Below are 8092 nucleotides of genomic sequence, written 5' to 3'. Positions count from 1 at the left end.
CCCCCTCTTAATTTAAAGCTATGCCCCCTTGTAATACCCGACTCCATACGTGGGGGAAGGTTCATACTGTCTACCCTATCTAACCCCCTAATCATCTTGTACACCTCAATCAAGTCACCCCTAAACCTTCTTTTCTCTAGTGAAAACAGCCCCAAGTGCCTCAGTCTTTCCTCATACGATTTTCCTTTCATACCAGGCAACATCCTGGTAAACCTCCTCTGCACCCGTTCCAGTGCCTCCACATCCTTCCTATAGTATGGCGACCAAAACTGCACACAATATTCCAGATGCGGCCGCACCAGAGTCTTATACAACTGCATCATGACCTCAGGACTCCGGAACTCAATTCCTCTACCAATAAAAGCCAGTACGCCATATGCCTTCCTCACCTTCCTGGATTGCAGGGGAGAAACGTATATTTGCACGAATCGGGGGAGACTCATTTTGGTTACCTTAATGCTGTACTTGAACAATGATACTTGTACAGCAACATACGCAAATGATACGACTATAAACATTGCTTGTTCCTTTATCAATGGTCAGACCATGAGCGGCACGGTGGCACAGTGGTTCGCATTGCTGCCTAACAGCGTCGGAGAACTCGGTTTAATTCCCGCCTCAGGCGACTGACAGTGTGCAGTTTGCACATGTTCCCTGTGTCTGCGTGAGTTTCCTCCCACAGTCACCAGGATGTGCAGGTCGGGTGAATGGGCCTTGCTAAATTGCCCACAGTGTTAGGTGTTAGGTAAATGTATGTGTGGGTTACACTTCGGCTGGTGTGTGTGGACTTGTTGGGCCGAAAAGCCTGTTTCCACATTGTAAGTAATCTAATCTAATCAGAATGGCAGGTATAATATGGGCAGGTGGCGAGAAAGGGTCCCACCACTCCCCCGGGGAGAAAGGGGTGCTGCTACACCGCGATACTGTCCACCAACACAACAGTGTTCGCCCTAAAAGGTAGCAATTGCCGAACTCGAAGGGGCATCCCTCTGCATTGAAATCAGTACACACTCGCAGAACATTCTCGCATATGGTGTATTCGAAAATGAGACGGAGGAAGGCCTAGCACTCATTAACACTGAGTTAATGGCGGTTAGGAAGCAGTGACACAAAATCGATTAGTACTAGACATCCTGACGGCCGCGAGAGGGGGCGTCTGCAAAACGTTAGGTACCTCATGCTGTTCCTGATGAGTCCCAAAATATTACTGGTTTAATGAATGGTATGAAGGCAGCTATATGACCGCCTCCACGAGCAGATGACTCCTGCTCCCGATGGCTCACGACCCTTATGGAGGATGGGGGCAATGGACCCATATCGTTCTACTAGTTGTAGGACTGGTCTTACTCATACTATTTTGAATAAGACCCTAGTTGTGTATCTGCCTGCACACTTGCTTATGAATGCAGTAGGATACGAAATATTAAACTATCCGTGGCGCCAAAGAGGGAAGATCCGATTGCTTGTCTGCACCCTACAGCGACCTTGACGAATGTGACGTGTGAAGATGGGCTGTGAATCGGACAAACCAGGGAAGTGGAAAAACCACAAAGCTGTGTTAGAGTTAGGTGGTGTCTGAGGAAATGCCCGGTGTTCATAAATTATTTTTATATATAGCTATCTGCCTTTTGTTAGGTTGTTGTCCTTGCTGTAAAATGACAACAATTTGGATAATGTAATGGAACCTTGACAAAATTAACATTTACTGTGAAACCTGTCAGAGAATGTTTTGCAAAATTTAATACTTCGCTGAAATATGCAAATACTTTGCTGAATTCTGCGTCGAGGAGTCAGCTTGTCTTTGTGGAACTTTGCAAACATTTCACCTGGCCTTGCGAGCAGCCGAGTTCATAAAAAAGCTTCAAAAAACATAAAGACAATTATGTCCAAGGCATGGTAATGAGAAAATATGAGCTCGAATGTTTGCCAACACTTGTCCTTCAGCATGTGATAAGAATAGTATAAAATGAATATGTGAATTTTGTTCACAGCCCTTATATAAGACACTTTTGCCAAGCATATTGGCCGCCCTGCATGCAGAGGTTGAAAAATAAAGCATTTCCTTTGCTCTTGCAAGCAGTTGATTCGAGTTGATTAAATTTCCACGACAGGTGTCAGGGTGTCAGGCAGTGGGAGAATTGTTGGGTATCAGTAAATGGGAGAATTGTTGCACAGTGCCATTACATTGGAAAATTAGTACAAATTGCCTATTCATCAAAGAGTTTGAGCAGAACACCTCTAATTGGAAGAATGGGGCAGGGAATCATTGAGAAGGAAAATTTTGCAAGCAGCAGTAAAGTCGAGATTCGAGTCCGCCCACCAAGAACTGAAAAAAAAAACTTTGGAACAGGGAATCCATACATGGAGGAAGTGTATCAGGAAACAACGCAATGGGACAAATGACGCAGGGCATCAATAATGGGAGAGTTATTGCCGATGTCACGAAAGTAGAGAATTGGTGGAAGACGTGGGAGAAATGGTGCTGAATAATATTAAAAGTGGTGGAGGTGCAGTTGGTGACGAAAAGAAGATTCGTGCAGGATTCGAAAATGGTAGAATGGTGCACGGAAGTGAAGCTGTATTTGGGATAATTGTTGCACGAACCACAAAATGGAAAAATTGCACAGTGGAACTTTAACAGCGAATTGGGGTATGGCACCACTATCTCAGAGAGTCACAGTGGCGTTCCACAACTGGGAGAAGTTGGTTTCGATATCAATGAACATGAGAATTGTTTCAGGGCAATATTGAATTCGAGAATTGGTGTGGGGTGCTGAAAGCATGCAAACTTGGAACAGAGCATATTTAAATGGGAGTACACGGGCAGGAATCAGGAAGTCGGAGAAATGTTGTAAAGTGCTGGAAAGTGGCCATTCGATGAAGGGCGACAAAAAAGAAAAAAACTTTGAGCAGTAAATCATTATGTGGAAGATATATGTCAGGAAACAGCAAAACAGGAAAGTTGGGGCAAGGCAATACTGAATGGGAGAGTTTCTTCAGTTCATGACGAAAGGGTGCATTAGTGCAGAATTGGCAATTTGAGAATTTGATGCAGTAAACGCCAACATTGGAGAATTACAGCAGTGGACCACGACATGGGAGAATCATTGCAGCTACATAGTTAATGGATGAAGTGGTGCGGAGTGGACCTAAATTAGATATTTGGTGCAAGTCACCATTAAAATGTAGAATTAGAGTAGGGCATTCCTAAATGCGAGATTTGAACTCGGGCATCAGAAAATAAGAGAATCATAGTGGGATATGAGGAAATGGCAGAATTAGTATCGTTATATGAGAAAGCAGGCGAATTTAGTGTCGGGGAGTGGGAGAACTGGAGCTGGATAATATTAAATGGAAGCGTTGATGCTTTTCCAGAATTTGTGCAGGATTGATAAATGGGAGAAAGTGTGCAGTGTAGTGAAACACTGAATATAATGATGGAGAATCGCTGCACAGAAACAGACACTTCTGTCCAACTTGTGCATCCCTAATATTTATGAATTTAACAGTGCACCAAAGAATGGGACAATAATTTCAAGGAATAACGAAATGGAACCATAGCCAAGTGTTTATCTCAGTAAGAACATTTGGAAAAGGGCGTCAGATAATGGGGAAACAGTTAGGTACAGCAGCGAATGAGAGATCTGGTTCAGTGCAGGAGTAAATCGGAGATTTGATGCCGTGCAGCAGTAAATGGAGCAGGACATACTGCATGGGAGAATGAAAGGAGGAAACCCATAAATGGGAGAATGCAACTAGGGCACTCCACCAGTTCTCAGACACTGGTGTTGTGTGATTTTAAACACAGCTCTGAATGTTTGACAAGTCACTCACTCAGGACTCAATCGCAGACAATAAGGCACGTCCTCACCACTGACCCTCCTAAAAGGAAGCATTACCCCGCTCCAAACCTCCAAGCGTCACAGAATACTTCAGTACTGCTCCCCACAACTGCAGTGAAAAGAGTCACTGGCTGTGTATTGACTCTTTGTTAATAGTTCAGTTCCGCAGTTGCAAAGTGCAACAAGACCAGAAACGAGGGATTTCATGCTATTGGAGTGTGAGGTCAGAGGCAGTACAAAAGCGCCGTCAAACGGCCAGTATCCTGTGAGTAAGCCCGCGCTTTCAGATGGCCAGAACTGAGGAAGTGCACTATTCCTGGAGATTCTGTCTGACACTTCAGTGTGAAAGGAGTCAGTCAAAATGAGAGGATCAGCACTGTGGTTATTGCAGCTCGATAATGAGGGCACCCCTGAATGAGGACTGCAATTTCACTCCTGAGGCGTTGTCTCGCCGTTCGAGTTGCAGCCTGGGGGAATGCCTCATCATCAGAATGTCAGCCTGTGGCAGGGTCTCACGATCAAAGATTGGCCTGAGACAACGCAGCACCGCCAGAGGGTCAGCGTGAGGCAGTGTCACACGGTCAGATGGTCAGCATGAGTCAGAGTGTGGGTCTGAAAGTGCCTCAACGTCAGATAAAGAGCCTCAGTGTCAAAGGGGCAGTGTAGCATTAAACGAGAACATTGGTGCAGTGTAGCACTGAATGGTAGACTTGGGCAATGCAGCACTAAATGGGAGAATGTGGGCAGTGTCGCTCTGAACGGGAGAATTGAGGAACTGTCACTCAAAATGGGAAAACACGGCGAGCACAAAACCAAAAGGAAGAAATGGCGCAGATAATGTTGAATAAGAGAATTGGACTGGGGCACCAATAAATGTGAAAATTTTACAGGGCAATATTGAGTGGAGAACCTCTTCCAGATATCAGTAAATGGGAGAAATGGTATTGTACAACACTGAACTGGAGAATTAGTGCAGGGCATCAGTTAATGACCGAATTGGTGCAAGACACTAATATCTTCGAGACTTGCAGCAAATTGATGAACAGAGGCAACGATTCAGGAAATCGGATAAGGCTTAGTGATGGAGATTAACTAAAGGAAAAAACGGACCGTCTCGATTCAATTTTAATAAGTTCAAAATCACACAACACCAGGTTATAATCCAACAGGTTTAATTCGAAGCACACTAGTTTTCGGAGCGACGCTCCTTCATCAGGTGATTGTGGAGGGCTCGATCGTAACGCAGAATTTATAGCAAAAATTTGCAGTGTGATGTAACTGAAACTATACATTAAAGAATTGATTGTCTGTTAAGCCTTTCATCTGTTAGAATACAGTGATAATTTCAATTCTTTCATGTGTAAATCACAAAACCCTTTTTTTAAAGTTGCATTCTCGGGTTAACTGTTAACAATGGAGTTAGCTAGACAATATGCTATCAGTGTAACAGATAGCTATACAATATGCTATTAGTAACAGACCATTCGCTCCACCTTATCCATACCTACATTTAAGAATTCAACAGAGCAGCAATGAATTATAGAGTCATTGCAAAGAATGATGAAATGGAGGAATTGGGTAAGTGTTTATCTCAGTAAGAACATTTGGAACAGTGCATCAGATAATGTGGTAATTGGTGCAGTATAGCAGTAACTGGGAGAAATTGTACAGTGTATCATTAAATGGATGAGAGAATTAGACGAGCGCACCCCTAAGTGGGAGAATGGGGCTAGGGCACTCTCTCACTTCTTAGATAATCCAAACAGCACTGACCTTGTGACAACCCGCTGGCTCAGGAGTGAATCTCAGACAATAAGACACTTCCTCACTTCTGACCCTGCAAAACGGAAGCACTCTTCCGTACCAACCCTCAGAAAGTTTCTGAATACCTTAGTACTGCTCCCCGTGAGTACATTCCAAATAGCCACTTGCTGAATATTCACCCTTTGTTACTAATGCATTCTCCCAGTGCCTCATTGCAATGAGGCCAGAATCGAGGGCTGCCACACGACTGGATGTTGAGGACATCGGTAGTACAGAAGCTCTGTCCGAAGACCAGAACCGACTGACTAACACCATCCTGACAGATTGCCAGAACCGAGGAAGTGCCCCATGCCTGGAGATCATGTCCGGCATTGCATAATTAAAGTAGGCCCTCACGATGAGAGGATCAGCACTGTGGGTATTGCAGCTCGATGATTAGCGCACTTCTGACCGAGCACTGAAATTTTAGTCCTGAAGCAATGACCCACTATCAGAGGGTAAGCCAGGGGTAGTGCCTCACCGTCAGAGGTTCAGCCTGAGGCAGTACTGCACCATCAAATGAGGCATGTCAATGTAAAATGGCCAGTGGTTCATCAAAAGCGAATATTGGGCCATGCAGAACTAAATGGGAGAAGTTGGGCAGTGTAGCTCGAAAGGGCGAAATTGGACAGTGTTTTACAAATTGGGAGAGTTGGCGCAGTGTAGCATTAAACGGGAGAGTGAGGGCAGAGTCGAACTAAATGGGACAATCAGGGCAGTGTAGCAATAATTGGACTGAGTCAGAGTGGCACTAAATTGGAGCTTTGGGGCAGAGTAGCAGTAAACGGGAGATTTGTGGCGGTGTACATCTTAAAGGGAGATTTGGAGATGCGTCACACTAAATTGGAAATACGGGATAGTATTGCACTAAATGCGAGATTTGGGGAAGTATAGATCTAAAAGGGAGAGCTGGAACGGTGAAGCTGTAAATGGGAGAATTGGGACAGTACAGTACTAATCGGGGAACTGTAGCAGTGTAGAACAATGGTAGAACTGGGGCAGTGCAGTGCTAAATGGGGGAGTTGGAGGCGTGTAGTACTAACTGGGAGAATTGGTGCAATGTAGAACAAGTGCAGATCTTCGTACAAGTGCAGATTCATAGCACATTCGAAATAGAACAGTGAGAAGGTGATCATTATGCTTGCCTGCATTGTTCAGTCCATTGTGCTTCGAAGTTCGGCGGTCATTGCGGCTGTACAATACATTGACGCGTCCAGTTTTCGAATTATGCGTGCATTTCTGTTGACCCTGCAAACTATCAGATGTTGTGAATATTGAAATTTCTCATGTAAGCTTTACAAGGATAGCGCACCGACTGGAGGATGTGAGCTAGAGGTAGGGGCTGAATAGATTCAGGCAATTTCCCCGAAAAATGCGATGCTGAGAGGTGACCTTGTGGAAGTTTTTGAAGTCATTTGGGATGGGTAGGATAAATAAAGAAGGTCTTTCCTCGGACTTGGGGGAGTCCAAGACTTCAGGGCATATGTGTACGTTGATATGGGAAAGATTTAAAAGGGACATAAGGAATGTTTTCACACAGATGGAGATGCGTGCATGGAATAAGCTGTCAGAGAAAGTGTTCACGAGAGCTGGATGTACCTTGCTTGCCTATCGCCCCTCCCCCCGTTTATGTTTTACAGCTCTTCTGTGATATAAAGGAATGATGATGGATGCAATGTCATTCGGCAGCCTGTCTGTCATTTCCTCAGTTTCATTTCCAACATGGCTGAGATTTCAGAGCACACATTAGTATAAGTGAGTATATAAGGCCACGATTCCAGTGATTCATCTGAGTGTACAAATCCATTCATTCAGTTTGTTGACTGAATGAGCCGGACATTCTCACAGTCCTTAGACACTTGAATATGTGAACTTCTCCAAAACATGTATGAGGATTTTTGATACTTATTCCGGTAGAGAAAAGATATACAGCATTCCAATGAGGCCTGTCAGAGGCTACTTTGCGATATATTTTGCAGAGAGCGTAGAGAAGCAATTCGATGTTCACTGTGATACCAGTAAATGAGGGATCTCCTTGACACTGAATAGGTCCGCCTTCACACAGAATGCAAATGCGGTACTATTTTTACAGAAAGGATAGGTGCACGGTCACTGCACTCTCAAACAGGATGGTCATCGGTACTGTACACATTGGCGGATGTTGAGGACCAGGGAGGAGAGAAACTTCGAGCACTTAATCGAAATTCTATTCTTTTCACCACTACAGCAGATATGGGCGAGCAAGTTCAAAGTAGATCATGTTGTCCAGGGTTATTGACATTAATGGACATCAAAGAAAATCACTTGAAATTGCTGAGGAATTATTTACAAGGATGTTGATATGTTTGCAGGAGTTGGGCTGCATGTTGAGGCTGAATACGCTGCAACAAGTTTCCCTGGAACTTCGGGGCAGAGAAAAGTTCGTAACTACACTCTGGAAAAGGATG

Source organism: Chiloscyllium plagiosum, chromosome 8 (assembly GCF_004010195.1).
Source record: "Chiloscyllium plagiosum isolate BGI_BamShark_2017 chromosome 8, ASM401019v2, whole genome shotgun sequence".
In the NCBI taxonomy this organism is placed as follows: domain Eukaryota; kingdom Metazoa; phylum Chordata; class Chondrichthyes; order Orectolobiformes; family Hemiscylliidae; genus Chiloscyllium; species Chiloscyllium plagiosum.
Note: the sequence above shows the minus strand (reverse complement) of the source record.